The sequence below is a fragment of the Diadema antillarum genome, unplaced genomic scaffold (assembly GCF_040938485.1).
Source record: "Diadema antillarum isolate AM-2024a unplaced genomic scaffold, OU_Dant_1.0 seq00001256_RagTag, whole genome shotgun sequence".
Classification (NCBI taxonomy): Eukaryota; Metazoa; Echinodermata; class Echinoidea; order Diadematoida; family Diadematidae; genus Diadema; species Diadema antillarum.
Window position 1 is genome coordinate 377554 of NW_027272040.1, and position 22646 is coordinate 400199.

Below are 22646 nucleotides of genomic sequence, written 5' to 3' on the forward strand. Positions count from 1 at the left end.
GGAGACCTCCGGATGATTTTTAGACTTTCACATTATTTTAACAAGAATGTGTTTGAAATTTACAACAAATTGTAATGAACAAGGATGGTATTTTCAAAATTTACAACAAATTGCAATGAACAAGGATGGTGACATGACAGTTCTCACCATTAGAATGCATGAGTTGGCTCTCAAGGAACCAGAACAAGAGAAGAAGGCATGTATACATTCTACACAGATATTGTAATGGAATTATACTGTTACACTTCTGAAATAATGTGAGGCTCTATATCATCAACACTGTTCAGTGTAATTTATTTATAAGACTTTTGAGAGCATTGTTCCTGTGCTCAAGGACCACAATAAATTCCACAAATCTATATACATGGAGCTGTCGATCTATGTACTACATGATGTGAAATCATGAAAATCGTGTATAATGGCCCTTTAATAATAATTATAGTTATACAATGTATCAGGTTTAAGAAAATGGAGTCACAGGCAGAGGTCTCCTTTAAGAGAAAGTATTAAAGAGGAAATCCAGTCCAAATATAAGTTAGTCTGATAGAAAAGAGTAAAATTTTCCGAGGTCAACGGTAACAAGGAAAAGTAGAAATTACGCGGTGCGTAAAACATGTCCCCGCCGGAAGTAGCATTTAGTAGCAAAATGTACAATATCGGTAAAAAAATCAAGGTCAAAGGTCAAAGAAGTCAAAGGTCAAAATTCTGTGTAGAAGTTTTGAAGCCCTCACCTAGTGCCATCACAAAAAGCAAACGGAATCGAAATCGGGTTAGAAATGGCAAAGGAGTAGCATTTTGTAGCCAATGTACAATATAGGTCAAAAATCAAGATCAAAGGTCAAAGAAGTCAACGGTCAAAATTCTGTGTAGAAGTTTTGAAGCCCTCACCTAGTGCCATCACAAAAAGCAAACGGAATCGAAATCGGGTTAGAAATGGCGAAGGAGTAGCATTTTGTAGCCAATGTACAATATAGGTAAAAAATCAAGGTCAAAGGTCAAAGAAGTCAAAGGTCAAAATTCTGTGTAGAAGTTTTGAAGCCCTCACCTAGTGCCATCACATAAAGAAAACGGAATCGAAATCGGGTTAGAAATGGCAAAGGAGGAGCATTTTGTAGCCAATGTACAACATAGGTCAAAAATCAAGGTCAAAGGTCAAAGAAGTCAAGGGTCAAAATTCTGTGTAGAAGTTTTGAAGCCCTCACCTACAGACTGTAGTATCATCACATAAAGCAAACGGAAATGAAATTGGGTTAGAAATGGCAAAGGAGTAGCATTTTGTAGCAAAATGTACAATGCAGGTCAAAAATCAAGGTCAAAGGTCAAAGAAGTCAAAGGTCAAAATTCTGTGTAGAAGTTTTGAAGCCCTCACCTAGTGCCATCACATAAAGCAAACGGAATCGAAATCGGGTTAGAAATGGCAAAGGAGTAGCATTTTGTAGCCAATGTACAATAAAGGTAAAAAATCAAGGTCAAAGGTCAAAGAAGTCAAAGGTCAAAATTCTGTGTACAAGTTTTGAAGCCCTCACCTAGTGCCATCACATAAAGCAAACGGAATCGAAATCGGGTTAGAAATGGCGAAGGAGTAGCATTTTGAAGCAAAATGTACAATATAGGTCAAAGGTCAAGGTCAAAGGTCACAACTGAAATTCTGTGTAGAAGTTTCAAAGCTCCCATGTAGTGCTATCATATAAAGCAAACAGAATCAAAATTGGCTCATAAATGACAGAGAAGTAGCAAATTGAACATTTTGATCACACACGGACGCACAGACAGACAGACGGACGGACGGACAGACGGACACACGGATACACACACGTACGGAGCCCGTTTCATAGTCCCCTGCTCGAACTCGTTCGGCGGGGACAAAAATATGACTGAAATCCTATGAAAAATAAGGAAGTTTTGACAATTTTTCCAAAACAGTTCTTTTACAGTGGGTATAAATATGCAAATGAGTGAGCTAGCCATGTCATATCCTCACAATTTTCTATTGATCGTGAACGAAAAAATGACGAAAATTCAATGTTTCCGTCCTTGAAGTCTGAAACATGACGTTATTCCTAGTTGAATAACTTCAGAAAAGTGATCAGTTAGACATACGAGAATTTGAGCCTCGAGCATAACTGCGTTGGAACGAAAAACTGGAAATTCACAATTTTATGTACAAACTATAATGTTGTCAGGGAATGACATGCTCACTTTTTCGTTTGCACATTCATATTGATGTTTAAGAACTGTTACCCCCCCCCCCCCAAAAAAAAAAAATAAAATAAAAAAATTGCGAAACTTCAAAACGTCATAATTTCCTTATTTTTCACCCGATTTCGATCAAATCTATACCGTTGAACTAATATTTTACTTTTTCTTTTCAGGCTAACTTATATTTGGACAGGATTTCCCCTATAAGCAAGCACTGATTTACCAATGAAATATTCAGTTGACAAATTTATCTATTGTTATCTCATACATAGTTATGGTTAACTACAGTTAAATAAGTAAAGGATCAGTGGTAAATATTTACAATCGGCAACACCACAATGATATTGTACCTCCTTTTTTTTTCTTCAAGTAAACCGAGCATGTAATATCAATTTTGTAAATATCTGTTTTTCTTCATTTTTTGTTACTTTTTCTCTGATTTGTTTCATCTATTTGTATGTTGTATTATGTTTCATGCACATGTGTATATGCTTTGAAATAAGTTTATGTCATTTTTACCTCATGCATGATGCACGGACATGAGGAAGAATAGCCGTTTGGCTGAATTTATATGTGCCGTGCTGAAATGAATAAATGAAATTAACTGAAAAAAAAACCACAAATCGCTTATAATCGTCTAGATGTCGCCCAGCGACAGTTAGTTATTTGCCAACCTTTCTACGACCATTTTGTGACCAATCGGCAACTTTTCGTCGACAAAGGTTTGTAAATAATTTCGTGGTTTTCGTTCGCCAATCACTTGACGATTATCGCCACTGATTTTGGATTGCCGAGCTTTCGATCCCTACGATATAGTGATAAGGTCTGTATCATGTATATGATGGCGTGAATATCAAGTAAAGCATAAGATTCACTCGCATTCAGCTGAGATGACGGAGAAATACCTGGGCCAAAACATTTCAAAGTTAAGTTCGGATCACCCAACACTTGGCAAACCATCTTAAAAGCCAATTCCCTTCGCAGAGTGAGTCCCGTCTTTGTACACCCGAAGGAAGCTTGAACAATCAGCCAAAAATAACCATCCACCCAACCACCCAACCAACCAACCAACCAACCAACCAACTAACCAACCAACCAACCAACCAACAAACAAACAAACAAAACAAACCTACCAACCAACCGACCAACAAACAAACAAACCTACCAACAATCCTACCAACCAACCAGCCAATCAACCAACCAACCAACCAACCAATCAACCAACCAACCAACCAACCAACACCAACCAACCAACCAACCAACCAACCAACCAACCAACCAACCAACCAACCAACCAAACCAAAAAAACAAACCTACCAAGCAAGCAAGCAAGCAAGCAAGCAAGCAAGCAACCAACCAACAAACAAACGAACCTACCAACCAACCAACCAACCAACCTACCAACCAACCAGCCAATCAACCAACCAACCCTCCAAACCACCAACCAACCAACCCACCAACCAAACAACAAACCTACTAACTAACCAACCAACCAAGCAAGCAAGCAAGCAACCAGCCAACAAACAAACAAACGAACCTACCAACCAACCAATCAACCAAAGAAAGAAAGAAAGTAACAAACAAACAAAAAAGTCATCACGGAAACGAGCATGGACTTAGGACGGAAAGATCACAAAGCTCTTGAAAGGAATGGATAGGGTATATGTGAAGCTCCGACAGGAACATTGCGACAATGAGAGACTTAAATAAGACGCGATTAGCACCGCGGCATACATGATTTTATACCATTTGAATGAAATTAAAGTAACCATCTATTATATGTGATAAGACTGTTAAAAACAATCGAAACGCTCTGTAATGTTCCGTTTGTCTTATGAGAGGATGCGCTAAAGCACACCCAACAGCAATTAAAGGACACATACCTGTCAATGATTGTTTTTGTTGTTGTTGTTGTTTCTAGGAATTGCTTTTTCATGTTCTTGGTACAATATTAAACACGAAAATCGCATACATGATGACAGTCATAATATCTCAAGTACAGTTGAGCACTTGCATGTGACGCGTGATGGATATGAAAGAAAACATTATGGCATCAAACTTGGAAAAGAAGTCATAAAATATGAAGAAACTACGAGTACGAGCTGAAATTTGCTCGTTAATGACGAACTCCGTATATCTATGTCAAAGTCAAACATCCATGCATTGTACAACCACTCTTATTTAAGTGAGTGAAAACGATTGATGTCAGTGAAATTGAATGTATTTTATTACGATTATTCTTATTTTCCTATGTACAATTTTAATGTAAGAAAAACAAACAGAAGAAAGGACTAGATTAAAGCAGGATGGAGATTAAAGCCAAACCATAGGCATATGTATATATGTGATTGTGTAAAAGTGAGATCTCTCTGGATGAAGCATTGAATCACACGAATGCTTCTTACAAGATACAAATTTAGTGGGAAAATGAGCAAAGAAATGGGATTCCATTTTCTTTGCTCATTTTTCCACTAATAAATTATATTCTTTCTGGGGCCTGTTTCATTAAGCTGTTCGTAAAGTTACGAACAACTCACGAGCGACTGGTGATCAGTTCTGATGTGCTATAATTATCAAAATTTCCAGAATTCAGCACAAGATCAGTTTATTCTGTCTTCATTTGTAAGATACAAATTTGTGATTTCTAAAGCTTAATGTATGATAATCACCATGCAATTATCATAATACAAATGACGCGAATATTTATCAAAGGCTTGATTGGTAGGAATGCAACAATCTTATGCAGACCTACAAACTTTACTGACATTGTCATATAACACATGCTATAAGCAGCATCAAGATTTTGGTATGATTGTTTTAAAGGGGAATTCCAGACACTTTCCATAACTTCGAATCATGTATAATGTAGTATATAAATTTATATCTCCATTATAGACTCATGGAATTTATTGTCGTCCTAGATCGGAAAAAAATAATACTCTGAAAAAAAAAAACCACCAAACAAATTACACTGAACAAGGACGAAAGTAGTGATGTACTAATATATAAGTAATTCCATCACGCAATGCAGCTTACTTAACAAGTTCATCTGTGCAGAATTAACATACATGCTTTCTTCTTTTGTTCTGCTTGAACCTTGAGCCCATTCTCACATTCCCACATGCCTATGGTGAGGTTACATGTCATCATCTTTGCTCATTATGATTTGTATTTTGAAAAAAAAAATCTTGTTCCTCAACCGAATCACAGATTCTGAATGTTGTTCCCATAACCAATTTGCAGTTATTCAAATATAAAAGTTTGAAAATCATCTGGAGGTCTCCTTGAACTATCAAAAAGATTGTTGCATATCTCGATCTACTGATCGACGTTCAATGATTGAATACAGGCCTCGGCAATGACGTCATTGCTCTGCTGTTGAAGAATACAGTCTAGAACCGATCGTTCCCAAAGCGGCGCCACGGTTTGGTGCATTGACATAAAAGCAGCATTGAAAGAACGCACCAATTTCTGTGGATTGCCTCCTGCCCTCTGAATGATACGTGGGACCGTGTAAAAACTTGCTGTCGTGAAGGACAATGCATATAACTCCGTTTGTTTCAGTCATTTTGTAGTTTTCTATTGGTTATAGACAGACTCGGAACATTGACGTGATATAGTAGAGTAATAGGCTAGCTAAGCTAAGTTTCATCATGTGTAGTGCTACTCCTCGCATATATGTGCCTTTTCTATCAACGTTTCTCGGCGCAACTGGTTATTTTCACGCGGAAGGAAGCCCATCATGCTTCATTTGATTACACACTGACGTTAAAATAAAGTAACTGACGATATATCCTGATCATGTCTTCTCTAGCCATCGTGAAAATGGTGAGAGGGGAGGTGACGTACCCCTCTCCATATGCCAATGGTGACGCCAGTAGAGGACATCAAGGATTTCGTAGGACATTAGAAGAACCGACATTACTGGAATCGGAACACAAAAGTTCCAAAGCGAGTCTTCGGTCACCACCAAGAAGCAGTGCACAGGTTGCTTTAGCCAAGATGCCTTCTCCAGGCAGCGTGAGGAAGATGTTCACCGGGGAAATTTCAGCTGTGAAATTGGCAAGTATTATTATCATTATTATTTTTTTAGAGTTAACATATTATACAGTGCTATGAGAAATTCACATGGGTAAACAAGTCATTCAATGATTATTGTTTAAATAACATTTTAACCGTTCCTTTTGCAAGCATCTCACTGAGATGATCGTACCAAGATCAGTCTGAATCTGCACGTCAAAATGAGGTGCAGATTCATGGCAGCATATAGACCGGTAGCTACCTCAAACCAAGGTATATAGGCCTTATACACACATGTTCATGACATGCAGTATGTCGTAAACTAAAGGTACATGACGTATTGGACTCGGAGCATGACATCGTAAGCCAACAAGAGGTATATAGGATCTATGACAGCATGTTCATGCCAGCACGTCTGTGCCTCAAATCACAAGCAGCTACACTTGATGTGAAATGAATGCATAATAGCGGAGGGGTTCTTCAGTATTATGATAATTTATACACCCCACTAATTTTCCAAACCACTCCTCACTATCCTACACTGTACCCTTGTTACCTGGTGTACAGATGCATGTGTAGGGATTTATTTGCACTCGCGCACATTTGGCAAGACAAGGACATTCAGTACTTGTATTCTGTTCTTGTTGCTGGCAAAACATGAGATCCGTCTACCCCTTCGACAGCACATCGATTTCATTCAAACTTTTAGGGTTATGCTTGTTTGATTAAGCATTGACCTTTCCCCTCCCAGTCGAATAGAATTATAAGGGATCATATACATGTAGTTTCCCAGTAATGATAACTTGAACGGAAAAAAAAGTCGATAAGACAAACGTACTCAGCCATCACAAGCGAAAAAATAAAAAAGTATTCATTGAATAACTGGACTTGAAAATATCTGTTTGTTGACATAATGTAAAGGGCTGTAACCTTCGAGGATAGATTGGGACTACCCTATAATCTATAATCATAATCTGCTGTATAGCCAAAGACAGTTCTACCATGAGCGACAACATTAGACGTGTGAGACATTTGGTCATCTTACCGTCGAGTAAGAGCTCAACCATTTATTTAAATACATGGGATATCGACTAAAATAGCATTTGAAGTATTTAATGCTGTATTTAGGATCTTTTTGTCACATCAGGAATTACGTTCGCACGGCGAACCTTCACTCCCTTCACTAGCGTCATTCATTTCCGCGTGTTATAAAATGGGTTCAAGAATGTAGCCAATAGGAAGCGCTGAAATGAGACACACCTCCTTCCTTTACTTCAGTACAATTGCACTGCCTGTAATCCTATGGTAGATTGCGGCTCCTTTGATGAATTGCATGCATACGCGTACGCGCTGTCAATCCTGTAAACAACTTCTAGTTCGGGCTGCTGCCGGCCGGCCGGCCTGTCTTCCCTTGTGCATAACATGTGGCGTACGTACGTATAATTAAATAATATTGGATGGCCTTGAGGTTAATACAAGGAAATATTGGACGAGCTATGCACAAATATTGGACGAGTCGAAGACGAGTCCAATATTCTGCTTAGCAAGTCCAATATTTCCTTGTATTACCGAAAATAGGACATCCAATATTATCATTATTATCCTACAGAGGATTTTAGCAAAGAATATTTTCACTTACCTTTTCTGTCTCTGAGTTTTGTATGGTCTCCTACTGTACTTGATCCTGACATGGGGTATGGTACACTCTTCAGTGCAAGTTAATCCACTTCATTCCCAGATAAAACAGTGATCTATGTATTTTGATGTACAATTTTAACTAATTAATATATGAAATTTGTTTGTATAAACACAGAATTTTAGAAAAAACGATATTTTAGTTGATTCGTGATTGACCAATCACAGAGGTTTTTACTTCATATTTCGGGTCATCTCGTACACTGAATATCAAACCAATCACGGTGTAGTTTATAAAAACTTTGGGGACTCCCCCTCTTGCCGTCCAATATTTTAAATATTGGTCGCCTCGGCAAAAAAAAAATATTGTGGGTCGGAGGTTATGAGGTGCGTTGACAAAATAACGCTTGTATTTGGGCTCTAAAAATCCTCTGTGTGGATAATAATGTATTATATCCCTCACAAAATGCATCTCGTCCTCTGATTGGTCGAGAGCACTGTAAACAACAAAACATAATTCTACCATACAAGTGCGCGAAAAAGACTATACTCCCTAGGGAAATGGTAAAAACTATACCACGCTGGTGATTTTCGCGCCTTTTTTGCTTCGCGTCGCGACGCGAAATATTTCACGTGTAAATGAATGGGTATCGCAGCACCTTCGCTTCGCGAGAGATTTCATGTACAAATGAATGGGTATCGCGGCGCCTTAGATCACTGCACTTCGCGAGAACCACAAGGCACGCATACACTCAATGCGACACGGGTTAACGAGACTCAGACTCAGACTCTTGTAAAGCCCTCATTCTACGTTACAACAGAGTAGGCGATATAATTAGACAACAATAAGCAAGCTAGGGTTCTTTGACGTACCATAGGCCTTTGGGGAGTTCATGCTTCGCCGTTTGAAAGTTGGTCTCGCAGTTCACTGTTAAACTCGAGCGACCCACCCAAAAGATGTTGACAAACGAAACTGCAGTAGATAGTAGGCCTGCTCTAACGTTAGCGCTAGTTAAGCCTAACGTTGAAAGTTGGTCTCGCAGTTCACTGTTAAACTCGAGCGACCCACCCAAAAGATGTTGACAAACGAAACTGCAGTAGATAGTAGGCCTGCTCTAACGTTAGCGCTAGTTAAGCCTAACGTTAGTTCTACCTGTCTAACAGTAGGCCCTATTTCCCGTAATCTCATTCCTAATAATTATTTTTTAGAGTGTCTAACGAGTAAGTTAGAGTCTAACTTGTTCACTGTTTACGTTAGAACACCGTACGAATCACACGAATTTACAGTGGCACTCGATGCTTTAATTGCTAGAATTTTTCCAGTGCCTAATCTAACCTTATACGCTGTTACTGAATGCTACCCAAATTTACAATGTATACTTGCATTTTAACAGGAAATGATAGTCCATATTCATGTACAGACATGACAGCTAGGTAGAAAGACGACAGAAAACACAATCAACTGCAGCTCACAGTCACATCGTTGATCAGCTCGAGCACGCACATCACCGCACTGGCAACCGAACGTACTTGTTGACAGATCGGATAGGCGTATTGCATGTATGAAGCGCGTAGTGAGTTTGCAGTTTGCGCATGTTTACCAGTACGTTGTACAGCAATGCACCGAGTACACTTCAGCGGCTGAGCGCGCAGTTGTCTCTTCATAGTACGCGTACGCGCTGCCCTCCCTGAGCTGCTTTCCCGAGCGTGAATGACTAGTCAATCTTCTTGAAAAGTAAAGCAAGATGCCCTTTAAAAAGAGGTAAATTACAGAATACCAGCAGTCGAAAACTCTTAAATTCATCGGGAGGGATATAAAACAAATATACCAGGCCAATTTTTCGAGGCACCGGTTGAAACTATGTGCCTTCGGTGACTTCAGTAGCACTATTTTCTTCGGGGCTGCGCCCCTCAGAAAATAGTGCCATACCCCTCAGAAAATAGTGCTACTGAAGTCACCTCATGCGCATAGTTTCAACCAGAGCCTCTCAGGCCTGGTATATTTGTATACTATACGTACACTTTGTACAGTACAGTAGACCAAGCGTTATGGGACCGGACGCGTACATGGAGTCACTTTGAAGAGCAAATCCAACGATTTAGCAGGTTAATTCTCACGCCGTTTTCAGAGTATGTTGTCTAGTAGGCCTATATGAGGAGTCTATATCAAGTCTTTAAGGTAAAGGGTGCATATTCTATGTAAAATAAGTAAGTTTTCATGCGGGTGTCCGGAAACCCAACCCCCCATTATACTTATACTGTATGTGCGGGACTTCCGCGAGTGCGACGTGCGTAAAAGTTTGGGACGAACATCTTCGGACGTCTTGACCCACAAAGGTACGTGAAAAACGCTGAAAAATGATGTTAGTTTTCGAATTTTCGACCCATTTTATAAAACAAATGATGCACAGGATTATTTCGTGGCGTTAGTGGAGGCGTAGCTCACTCTCGGGTATTTACAATGTAGTGCAACATGCACTCGGCTTCGCCTCGTGCATGTTTCACAATTGTAAATACCCTCGAGTGCACTACGCCTACACTAACGCACTCTATCCTGTGCATCATTTGTATAATGACATTAAAATTAACTTAAGACATACTGGTATACAAACATGTCATCTTATTTCATGCCTCAGTGCTTTGATACATTAGTCGAGTTAACGTAAGATAATGTTAAGGTGCATTACTGTTTTTCCCCCCGTTAAACCCAATTTGGATATCAATGATCATGATATAGTGCGATGACAATTTTGATCAGTTACACTTATAAGAGATAAGAATATATCCTTAGGTTTTATTTCCCAACAAGCAAATTACAAGTTCAACCATACGATGGATGGTCATAAATAATAATCACACTACAGAACGCATCTTTCGTGGTTTGATTCGCAACAGATGATTAACTTTTTTTTTTGTGTGTGTGTGTGAGTGTGTTGGGGGGGGGGGGTGATAAAGCCTCAAATTAAGTGATGTACAGCTGTAATTCTTTAATTGGGCGTGTTGGGAATTCCCCGAACACCCTAAGCCTGATCAACAACCGCAAATTCATGACGAGCGCCATCTAAAGTGCAACTCTGGTTGATTTCTTTGTATAGCAATAAGGGAGTTCATGGTTAGTGCATGTCTCATTTGACCCCTACACCACAGACTTTGAAATAACATGGACATGTGTTATGATCAAGAATTCCTTCTTGAAGCATGTCATCTTGTATTAAATCAGTGTTGAGAAAGTGCATGGAAAGATTATGCTAAAAAGTGTTGATGAATGACTTACACCTGTACATTTCAATTTAGCCTGAAACACATACATTGTACTGACATAATTCAGATTCTCTTAGTTGCTCGAGACTTCTTTACATTTTAAAGTCAGTGGCAATTACACCGACATTCTCATTTTGACCTTTGTTCTGCACATGCGCAAATCACAACCGTGAACTCCCTTATTGTCACACCTCTTAATTATCATCATTATTCTTTTTAATCATAAACATGTTTTCCATGATATTTCAACCTACACCGTAATGAGAAATTGCACATACAGCTGTATGAAGGGTTGTAAAGCTACTCAAAGTGAAACTTTTGAAAATCATGCACATGGGGGGGGGGGGGGGGGTCCAAAAATAAATCTTGATGATTGTATAGTTCTGTAAAAGATGAATATATAAATACATGCAGTTATCCTTGCATAAGGGGGTATCATCATCACCTTATTGTCTACAAAGTACTGCGAAAGACTCTGATTTATCAAACAGATTAATTTTGTGTATTTTAAACTGTTTCAGTGGTAGCCAAAACAAAGAAATACATTAAAATACCACAATCATTCAAACTGTCTTGTGAGATAATGACTACTTTTCTACTCATGAATTTAACTACAAAGATCATGTACCACAAGAACATAATATATACGAAAACAGAGTGTAGTTAAGCAGAGTTAGAGAAGGGGGGGGGGGGTTGGGTTGACAGAATAGATCGACATAAACCAGTAGAGCGGGTATGGGATAAATACATTCGATTTGTGTGCATTACATGCATACTCTACAGGGCTAACAAGGGTAAATATTTCCACATAGAGAATTGTGTTAAAATTCACAATTCAAAAAATTCTGTAATATAGCTGAGAGAAATGAGAAATGAGGTGTTTCATCTTCAGTAACTTGAAAAAGTGAGACATACCCTTTCATCCATTAAATTTCCATGGCGGGTTCTTCAGCTCAAGCTCTGTTCGCAAAGCCAGACTGCGAGTTCTTTTCACTCAAAATATCACATATTTTCTGTACATGCGCCCAATCAAATATATACTCCCTTTAAAGGTAGGGAATCCCATTTGCACGCCTTAAATGAAGAGTTGCATAAATACAGTGGTATGTTGAAGAGAGTATCTTTTTAGAAACTTCCATAAAGTATTGTAAGTGGAAGGTAACATTTAGTACATTTTTTTGACCGTTTGATTTTGAATTGAATTGTTTTCGGGGCTCACCGTAAATTCCAGTACATTACTAGTCTACCTTTGCAGACCCATGTACTGCATGTGTGTCCATCATGTATATTTTGTGAAGAAAGTTCATCAACACTTACAAACATTTCTATATATATTCTTGCCTTACACTCTATATGTTATTACATCACCTCTCGTACTTCAAGATTTGTGTTTATAGATGTTTATAGATCACAAATACAGAAGAATGCAACAAAAAGGCTTAAGTGTGGCTGACACACAGAACTACTGAGTAGTCGAGTTTTGTGCATCATTCAAATTTTAGATAACTGTTGACTTCCAAATATCTAAGCAGTGGCCTAAGCAAGTCCCCTGAGGTTCATATTTAATGTTTTGCTGCATTTTGGGAGGTCTGTAAAAGGTATCCCCTACCTTTAAAATTCCATGACAAAAGCTTTCATCTTCCAGCCAAAATGCAGTTTGTAGAGGAATTCGTAGTCAATATCCGCAGCTATTCAGATAATCTTTTTTATGCCAAACGGCATTTTTGATTATTGATTTAATCTTTTCTTCATTTATTTTAGTATTTTTGGTACGATTTTGTGATGGGGTCAGGGGTATTCCATTATATTTACAAGTGTGAGACCTATATCTAATTTCCATTGTGGATCAGCCATATTGAATCAGTTTCATCCACTCATCGGCAAAAGATAAACCTACAATGTACGTTCATCAAGAGCTTCTTTTCTTTAACGTATCGTTAACGTATGTTTCTTTGCAACCTAAGTTCAATCTAATCAATCACAATCAACTGATGTTGTCTATCCAAAGAGGTTATCTCACCAAGTGATGTAGACGATATCATACATGACTTCAGTGATTAAGTTCGTGTGTAAAAGAAAGAAAGAAAGAAAGAAAGAAACAAACCTTGTATAATTATTATGTTGGTAATTTCCTTTCATATAAGCTGTTCGTGTAGCCCTAATAGACGAAGCTGTGCAAGCACGATAAGAATTTTACTATAGTATTTTTTCTTTATTATTTCATAGGAAAGAGAAAAGCTTCTTTAGCAATGTTTGGTTCGATTTATGTTGATAAGAAAATGAGTCCATGATGAAATTAAGTCACAATTAGTTTACATCTGACTTTCGGAAAACAAATCAGTTTTGAAGACATTCGTGTTTAAAATTGACAGAATTAGTCAAACTGTAAAGGTCAAACTTTTATTCGGAATTCATATAAAACATTGAATCATAAAAATGTCGTTAGAATATTTTATGTATCATACATCCTTCAATGAATTGTCTTGTGCTTATTGTCTTGCCAACGTCAGAGTTAGGTTGCCGTGACGTATTTGCACATGATAAATTGGTAGATTCGTTTCATGGCTCGCTTATTTTTTTCTTTTTTTTCTTTCTAATACAGTCTTAATCTCTTTTCAGGTAAATTAGGTGGCTTCCAGATTCACAGCCATTTCGTTTGTATGTGTGTGCGTGGGTGTGCACGAGTACCTATTGCTTGCGTGTTTGCGTGTGTGTGTGTGTGGGTGTCTGTGTGTGGTTGAGCTAGCTGGTAAGATTTTCCCTTCAAAGCGTGTACTGAGTAGCATAGCATGCCTCGCCGGTCACGCACACGCACACACACATACACGCACACACACACGCACGCACACACACAGACAAACACAGACAAATGTATAGCATAGTAATACCACAAACAAATAGTACCCCAGCTCCCTGAAGACTAACATAAAGCTTTGAAACCCCATACCGAGTCACTCACTTTAAAAGAGTCTGTTTTTTTCATAAAAGTTGCTGCGCCCTTTTTCTATCAAAAGGCACCCTCCTGTACCAAAACATCTCTGAATGATAGATTTTTTTTTTCACTTTACAAGAGTGAATGTCGAATTCGCTATGGCTGTGGCCTGTGGTCTCTATAGTTGTTTCGTATTCAATTCTATCATGATATATATCTGAGAAAGAAAGAAAGGAGGTCGAGCATATATGGTAAGAAAGCAAGGACAACTTCGAGAATGTAGTAACGACGTAAAGGTAGCAATGTTCTCATATCGATTCAAGCTGCCATGGGAACATGTGTATCAAGTGAACAAAGAGACTGAATCTCCGTATGAAACAAATGAAGCAAGTTATTACTAAAGGTGCATTTCGATTTATTGGACTCTCATGCCTTCATATTGCATGACAGGCTCTACATCCACACACTAACAGCAGCATGGTGTGCCTCAGTGACCTGCCATACTCGTGATACCCCCTTTTATTGTTATACCAAGGGATGTACAGTTCAAGGGAGCTCCTAGCTAGTTTATTTTTCCCCTTTTTAGAATAAATTCCTATTAAACGTACTGTGTGTATAACAGTTACCTCATCAAAGCGTTGACTTTGTGAAAAACAAATAAGGTCAGCTGCTATTTATTCACACTTTGTGTTATGCAAATTAATACGCTTTGGAGAAGTCATGAATTTCGTAATTTATTGATATTGTATACTGAAATATCCATTTACATGTATGATTCAAATATTGGTTCCATGACGTATTTCACGTTCTGAGAAAAACTGAGAAAAATTGCGACGAATACCCTAGATACTCCGAGACATTTGCACCGCCGATCTTTGCTCTGCTCATCACTGCTCTGCCGATATTTGCCGTAAATACCGCGGAGCAAATTGCTTGCAAGGCTGCATAAAATGTCGGCGGAGCAAATGTTGACAGAGCAATGGTTGGCAAAACAATAGTCTGCAGAGCGGTTGTTGGGGGAGTAATTGTCAGAGCAGTAAATGTTGAAGGAGCAGGAATGTTGAAGTCTTTGCCGAGCAGAACTTTTCTAATTTTCCGATGAATTATCGGCGGAGCATAAAAATAATAATGTCAATTAACTGTCAAGAAAATATAAGAAAATGAAGCTAGTGATACAGGTTCTCAGAAAGAAAAAGACAAAAACGGCAAAAATATATCAATAAAAGGGGTGGGGGAGAATAGGATCTGTTCACTTTTGTTGTTTCGTATGACCACCACCTTGTAATGTTGCTACATGGACATAATTCGACTGTATAGGACAGTGGTAAACTAAAGCTACGGTCACAAAGCTTCGTACGAACGATGCCTTCGTGCGAATGTAACTGTTCGTACGAATTCTGGAGTTCGTAGAGATTCGTAGAGATTGGGCACAGATTCTTACGGCCTTCTTACAAATTTCGTAAGAACGCTGTTTAATTCACAAGAACAACTAAATACCTCTTAGAGAAACAAAATAATTTTCAGTTATACGATGGGCGTAGAATTCGTACGTTTTTCGTAAGAATGCCTTGAGTTAAGGCTCGGTCAAAAATGCCTTTACGAACTGCTACGAACGCCGTACGAAAGATTTTCAAACGATTTCGTAAGATCTTCTTAAGAAGGCCGTACGAAACCAGCGTTCGTAGACCGTTCGTAGACCATTCGTAAGTTCGTAGCCTGGTCGATGGTCTTGTCCAAGATTTTTTTAACTTCGTACGAAACCCTCTCTTCGTAAGACGGCCGTATGAACGTCGTACGAACATTGTAAGAACTACGCAAGATTTTTTAGGATCGAGAGACAATTCTAGAAGCCTTAAATTCTTTCAACTGTTACATAATTTTCGACAGGACATGGCAGCGTCTTTTTAACAACCTCACAAAATTTTCTTACGAATGACTTCAGAGTGCCGTGAGTTGCAGGCACGACCAATTTACGACAAAAGAAATCGTAAGATGTCCGTAAGTCTGACGAAAGAATAACTCAAGGCATTCTTACGAAAAACTTACGAATGCTACGGCCATTGTATAACTGAAAATTCTTTCGTTTCTCTAAAAGGTCTTAAGTTGTTCTTGAGAATTAAAAAGTGTTCGTACGAAATTCGTAAGAAGGCCGTAAGAATCTGTGTCCGATCTACGAATCTCTACGAATTCCAGAATTCGTAAGAACAGTAACATTCGCATCGTTCGTACAAAGCTTTGTGACCGTAGCTTTATTCTTTCGTTAGACTTACGGCCATCTTACGAAAGACGTAAGAGCCCTCTACGAACAACTTAAGACGTTCTTACAATCATCGCAAGAATTTAAGGCTTCTATAGAATTGTCTCTCGATCCTACTCCCGCTTTACGAAGAGAGGGTTCGTACGAAGTTAAAAAAGAAAATCTTGGACAAGACCATCGACCAGGCTGCGAACTTACGAACGGTCTACGAACGGTCTACGAACGGTCTACGAACGCTGGGTTCGTACGGCCTTCTTAAGAAGATGTTACGAAATTGTCTAAAAATCGTTCGTACGGCGTTCGTAGCAGTTCGTAAAGGCATTTTTGACCGAGCCTTTACTTAGTCATTGAAAGTAGGCTTAACTGTTCTCTAAAACAGAACAATGAAACATACCTTATACTCACCAAAGCTCTGGAATGTTTAACACCATTTTAAAATTGCACTACTCGACATCTTGATGAAGTGACAGCTGCGTCTTACAGCATTATACCACTACTGATCTATAAACACAAACGTGTCTGCTACACGATGCACACTGCCATTCACATCAAGCAGTGTCAAGTGTCGGCCAGTAAATAGAGCGTACTTACCAACAAACCATAATTTGGGATAACTTGCTACAACTCGACGCAGCTCGGCGTAACTCGGCAAAACTCTGCTCAAAGCCGCGAGCAACTCCCAATTTTTACTTCTGGCAAATCGTTGCAACTCATTGCAACTCGTGCTAATCTCGTAATACACATGCATCACTCGTAACAAGCTCGCGATGAATTCAACATAGCTTATTATAACTAGTCGCCTTGAGGTATTGTACATCCGAGTGCTTTTACGAGTTTCCAAGAGTGGAGTACGAGCATTATACTCACGACTGTGCTGCAAGTCAGGTTGAGTTGCCCATGAGATAACTGCGAGTTCAGAACGAGAACGACGACTTACAAAGAGTTTTGCATGAGCCTATATTCAGAATGGGAAGTGAGCGTACCCTGTTTTTGCCAGAATCTCATTTATTTTTTTTTCTGAAACAAAGTAGATCCGAAAGTTAAATCACTTGCTTGTATTTTCCCTTCATGTTATACTTATGTGTGTACATGTGTTTCCCCATACGATTCATATTAAGATAAATTAAAGTGAATAAAGCCCTTCCCCATTTTCATATAGAGACATTTATTGAACCTATAGATCTAACATTTTTGCAACGGTAGTGGCTTGATAAGCATAGTATAATATAAGCATAGTATTGGATCCTCGGCCATGCATTTGGAAAGCACCAAAAGCGTTGCATTTCCCCACGCCTTATGCATTTCGTAAAAAGCTATATAAACGAGGTCTTGATAACTTAGGCACGACAGAGCCTCTGCGAATGGTGAGAAGCTTGGCGCGAATTTTGAGTTCTGTACAATGAAGATGAGACGTTACAATATCCGTAAGATTGCTTTCTGCTGTGTTTTGGCTATGCTAAAAAATAGATGTGCAATCTGCTGAGGTATTAGATCGTTAGACGATTTCTTATCGTAAACAGACACACACATAAGAGAGGTAGATCTACGTTGGTGTCAAACTACAGTATGAGCAGAAAAGTGCCGTGAAAAGCCTTCGCGGACAGTCCTGGATAACAGAGCCAGCAGTCACTTCAGCATCCATCATTTAGTCATTGGCGATATCTCGCTCTTCTGGTAGGCCCGTCGTCCCTATTATACGTATCTTGTGAATGCGATTGAGTGTCACCCATAACTTTCTGAGAAGAGTAGGTAATGCAGACTCCAGAACAAGTCTTGAGTGGCAAGTTTGGGCTCTTCCCATCATTACAGAGGAGACTTATCGCAGAAAAGGGTTTGATGGACTCGATCACAAGTGTCACCTATCAGGATTATCTCCTAAAGTCTAAAGTGAGGAAGAGCAATGAGATAGAGTAGGTTTTTACTGAGTGGATGTAGATTGCAACAAACAACATTTTCTCTACTTGCATAAATCATACGTACCCACTGTACATTTTAGAAGATGACCCTCCAATAACTTGGGCTTTACGAAATTTCCACCTGAAAACTAGCGAAAGCACCTGCAAGTAGATCTTATTACTGCCTGAACAGACCAAAGTTCATCTTTGTCAGAATAACAGGTATAGATGAAATTGAAGAATGAAATGATTCTTATGACACTACTAAAACAAATAAATTCAGTGTTTGGGGGTTATTTGTATGGAATGTACTACCAACCAATTTCATCTGCCTAAACTCTTTGCAAATGTTGGCAATGTTCAAAACAGGGATCTTGCTTAGCCGCAAAATTATTCGCTTTTAGAGTTTGACAAATTTCCGCATTTTCATATTTTCAGGGGAATTGTGAAATTCTCACTGTGTCTCCCCATTATTTCGTTACACTCACAGAGCGTGATAAAAATTTCCACCACGTTGTTTGGAAGTCAGACCCTGTACAATTCAAAGTTCGGCTTTGTTAAAGGGCATTTTCTTTTTATTATATTGCCACTGAGGTGGTGAGCAAACACAATGCTAGATGAGTGAAGGCCTTAACGACGATTAATAGACCGTGAAGGCAGCCCCTTTTACGTTGAAGGTAACATCTGACCTGTTGGATGTCAAGTATTCATTCCCACACTCGTTTCAAAATCTCTATCTCATAATTCACAACTATGAAGTATCTTATTAAAAGATAGAAAATTGATCACGTGGCAAGGTTATGAGCTTGCATTTACCCTGTGCGCAAAGTTTTAGTAATCTGTCAATCTCTGCACAACAAAGCTTGCCAAAAATCCCAGTTTTCCAACCAGACTTAGCAGGGAACCATATAGAGTTGTGTAGAGCGTATCAGGCCTATACTTCATTTTGATGCAGCCCGCTCCCGAAGCGAACCGTCCCAAGAAGTGTGTCTTTGTGTCTCTGCTTGAAGTTACAGGATGAAAATTTCACGGGCAAGATCAAAGATCACACAAATTTACCATCATGCCGTAATTTAATGGCCATAAAATTAACGTCATTAAAGTGTACTAAAAGCATGAAAAGTGTCGTTTATGAAATTGTAGAACTATATCAGGAAACCGTTTCTTAATGTGGAAGGAATAATTCCAAAGAGGAAGATATCTTGAAGATTTACACTAATATGAGGCATTGAAACAAATTTTGTTTCAAGTGTTGCTATGTTTTCATTAATGTCTTCTTCAACATTATTTCATCAGAGTGTATTGGAAGCCTTAAAAACGAGTTCAAAATCGTACGATTTTCAACACTCTGCTGTCATGGTTCATTTTCATTTTTTGAACATTCGCTCTCGTTTTTGTATTTCATTCTGTTCAATTCAGACTGACCTTAATCTATTCAGTTTGACGGCGTGAAGTTGTCATTCAATTTCGTGCCAACTGGTTAGACATTAGATACTGTATCATATTTCGTTCCAAATACAAATTTCGTTGCTACACTACGCACTCTGAACATTTGATTTCAACTGTCGTATGATAAGTTGAGATATAGTTCTCGGTTTTTCTTATCGCAATTTATCCTCTGTTTTTGGTTATGTAATTAACTTTTTCATTTTCGAAGGTTATTTAGATCATACCTTATGTGATTCTTTTCTGTTTCTCCACTTTCTCCATTTAATTTCTCCATTGCGTATTCTATAATATTCTTGCAAATCACGTCATGGTATTATTCATACAATTTGTACGGATCATTGAATACTTAAACACATAGCAAGTTATTAATGTTATTTTGATAGTAAAAGTGTACATGACCCATGGTCTCATAGTACACTTTTTGTTTATTTGCCGTTTTGCTTTGTTGATTGTCCCAATCCATATGGAGCTGTTAATTTGAAATGCTGCATGGGGAAATGGCTTATATGGAATCTCTAAACCTACATTGTACATCATTGTATGCATTTATAAGCGAGTCAGGTTACAATATGGAAGAAAGCCATTAAAGAGCTCACATACACATCATATAGATAGAATGTAATGCTGTTGTTCTTTTTTAGTTTTGCTATGTAGAAAATTTGATATTTGAATAGAGTTACACAAGTTAATTTGACACTTATATTGAAACAGTCGTTTAATTTTGGTACTCTTTTATTGTGTCTCTCAAAAAATATTGTTTTTTATTTCATATTGGGTAATGGTTTTTATGTAAACTCTGACATTGATGTATCGGTATTGTTTTGGGTGCACCAGGTGGGTTGGGGAGGATGGCCTGAGGGCTCAAGTCATTTAGTTGGCTTTTTCCAGACCCAGGCTGCCCAACCTGGTGCTCCCATAACTCTCCATTGTATGTTGTGATTTTGTATTATGTAAGATTGATATTTGTGATTGAAAGCCGAATGAATAATCATAATGATGATGATGATAATAATGATAATGATAATAATAGTGATAACGATGATAATAATGATAACAATGATAATCATAGTAATAACAATACTGCTATTAGTAAAGATATGGGTTTTCCCTCTTGATATCATTACAGTTGCAATTGTATTCACGGATAAACGCTTACATGGCCTATATAATTCATTAAATTCGTTAAATTTTGTTCAAACAGAAATTTCAATTTTATATTCAAACTCCTTTATGCTCCGAAAATTGGATTTAGATTAAACCATAGATAAGTTCCTTCCTTCTGTATAATTCTTACGAAATGTCTTTCTTTTAAAATGCCATATTGCACTATTGTAATGATTTTACTTCTTTTCCATTTTCATAGTTTACCTTAAACATAATTTATTTCTATATATTTTTTTCGTTTGTTCTTTCTTTCAAGTTTCATTTCATTCCTTATATTCAAATGCCGCCTTTGCACGCCCAACTCAGTAGACGCCTTGCAAACTCTGTGTTGTCAGAAAGTTTGCATGGTGATGTAAATGGGGAAGGTTTGTGATATCACCATGTGTATGTAATCCTTGAAGGGACTGCTGTTTGGTTAAAGAACACCAACAAAAGAGGAGAGTAGAGGAGGGAATCTGCACATATGGAGAGTGTAAGGAAGTCAAATAGTCAAAAGGTAGCGATGAGCCGAAATGTAAACAAAGTTGGTAAGTTATGGCTTTCCTTTCCCCTCTCTCCTCGTTTCGTGATACATCTTTCGGAATTCCACTTCTTCGTCATGCACTTCTTTTTCTCTATCTCCATGATTGTCAAACCCTCTCTCTCTCTCTCTCTCTCCATCTCTCCTCTCTCTCCCTACTCTCTGGTGCATCTTTCTCCTAACACAAACTTCCAAGCCCTTTTAACCTGGTCCTCACTGTATTCTTCTTTACAATATTCTCACTGTCTCCTATTCTCAGATCTCCGGATACTTGTAGCTCACCCCTGCCCTTGAATTGTAACTACTGTAGATTTACCTTCCCAACACTCTCCAAATAAAGTTTCTTCACTCCTTCATGCTCCTCTTTCCAGGGTCAAACAAAGTCTTTTCAAGGGCTACGCATGGTGTACTCTTCCTGAACTTTGCATATTTTGCTCAAACGCACAACCACGAAAAACCGATGGATAATCGTAGTACAATGTATATAGGTTGAGGATGATGATGATGATGATGATGAGGAGGAGGAGGAGGAGGAAAAGAAGTCCTTCTACTGATATTATCAATACTACAGTTACAAATTGAAATAATGCACGTTTTTCCTTTCGTCGACAAGTACCTGTGCAGGTGTTTGCGTTTGTTCAGAATAGTGCAGAATAGTTATGACACTTTGACAGAAAACCCCTTGAATTTGCTGAATGCAATCTTTGCCATTCCTGTATAACTTTGTTATATTACTGACATGTAAACGAAACATTGTATATGTATCACCTCCCCACAAGAATAAACCCAACATTTATTCATTCATGTATCTTATTATTTATTTATCTATTTTCCTATTTTATTTATTGATTTGAAATTCTACGCCGTATTTTTGACCTAAAGAAGTTAATCAGTTTTCGGAGCAATAAACCCTATGCAATTTTCGAATTATTGTACGGATTCCTTTTCATTTTGTATCAACAAACAGGATTTCATTTTCGAAACAATGGGCTCTTCATTATCTTGTTTCCCTAACTATTACTCAGAAGTATATTCAACACAAGATTTGAGTGATAATCTTAGATCCTTTCATTAAATGACTTCAAAGAAACTGTATATAGGCCTACATAACAAATTAATAGTTATCATTGACAATTCAGTTAATGCAGAGTGAGTAATAAGTTCGTCCGTAACTGTTTTACCCTCATTCTTATGGTCCTAATACTATCAGCCCGCACAAGAGTCGGGTAGAATTCCTTCTGCACGAAGCACATTATCTCAAGTTGAAATATTCATCTATTCATTGACAAATCATTCAAATCTGACTAAAGGCAC

The 22646-nt window shown here is 38.2% G+C and overlaps 1 pseudogene; it reads left to right on the forward strand.

Moving 5' to 3' along the window:
• The first annotated feature begins 6000 nt into the window (after window positions 1–6000).
• The window catches only part of LOC139745347 (sodium- and chloride-dependent glycine transporter 1-like), a 48525-nt pseudogene continuing 31879 nt past the window's right edge, over window positions 6001–22646 (forward strand).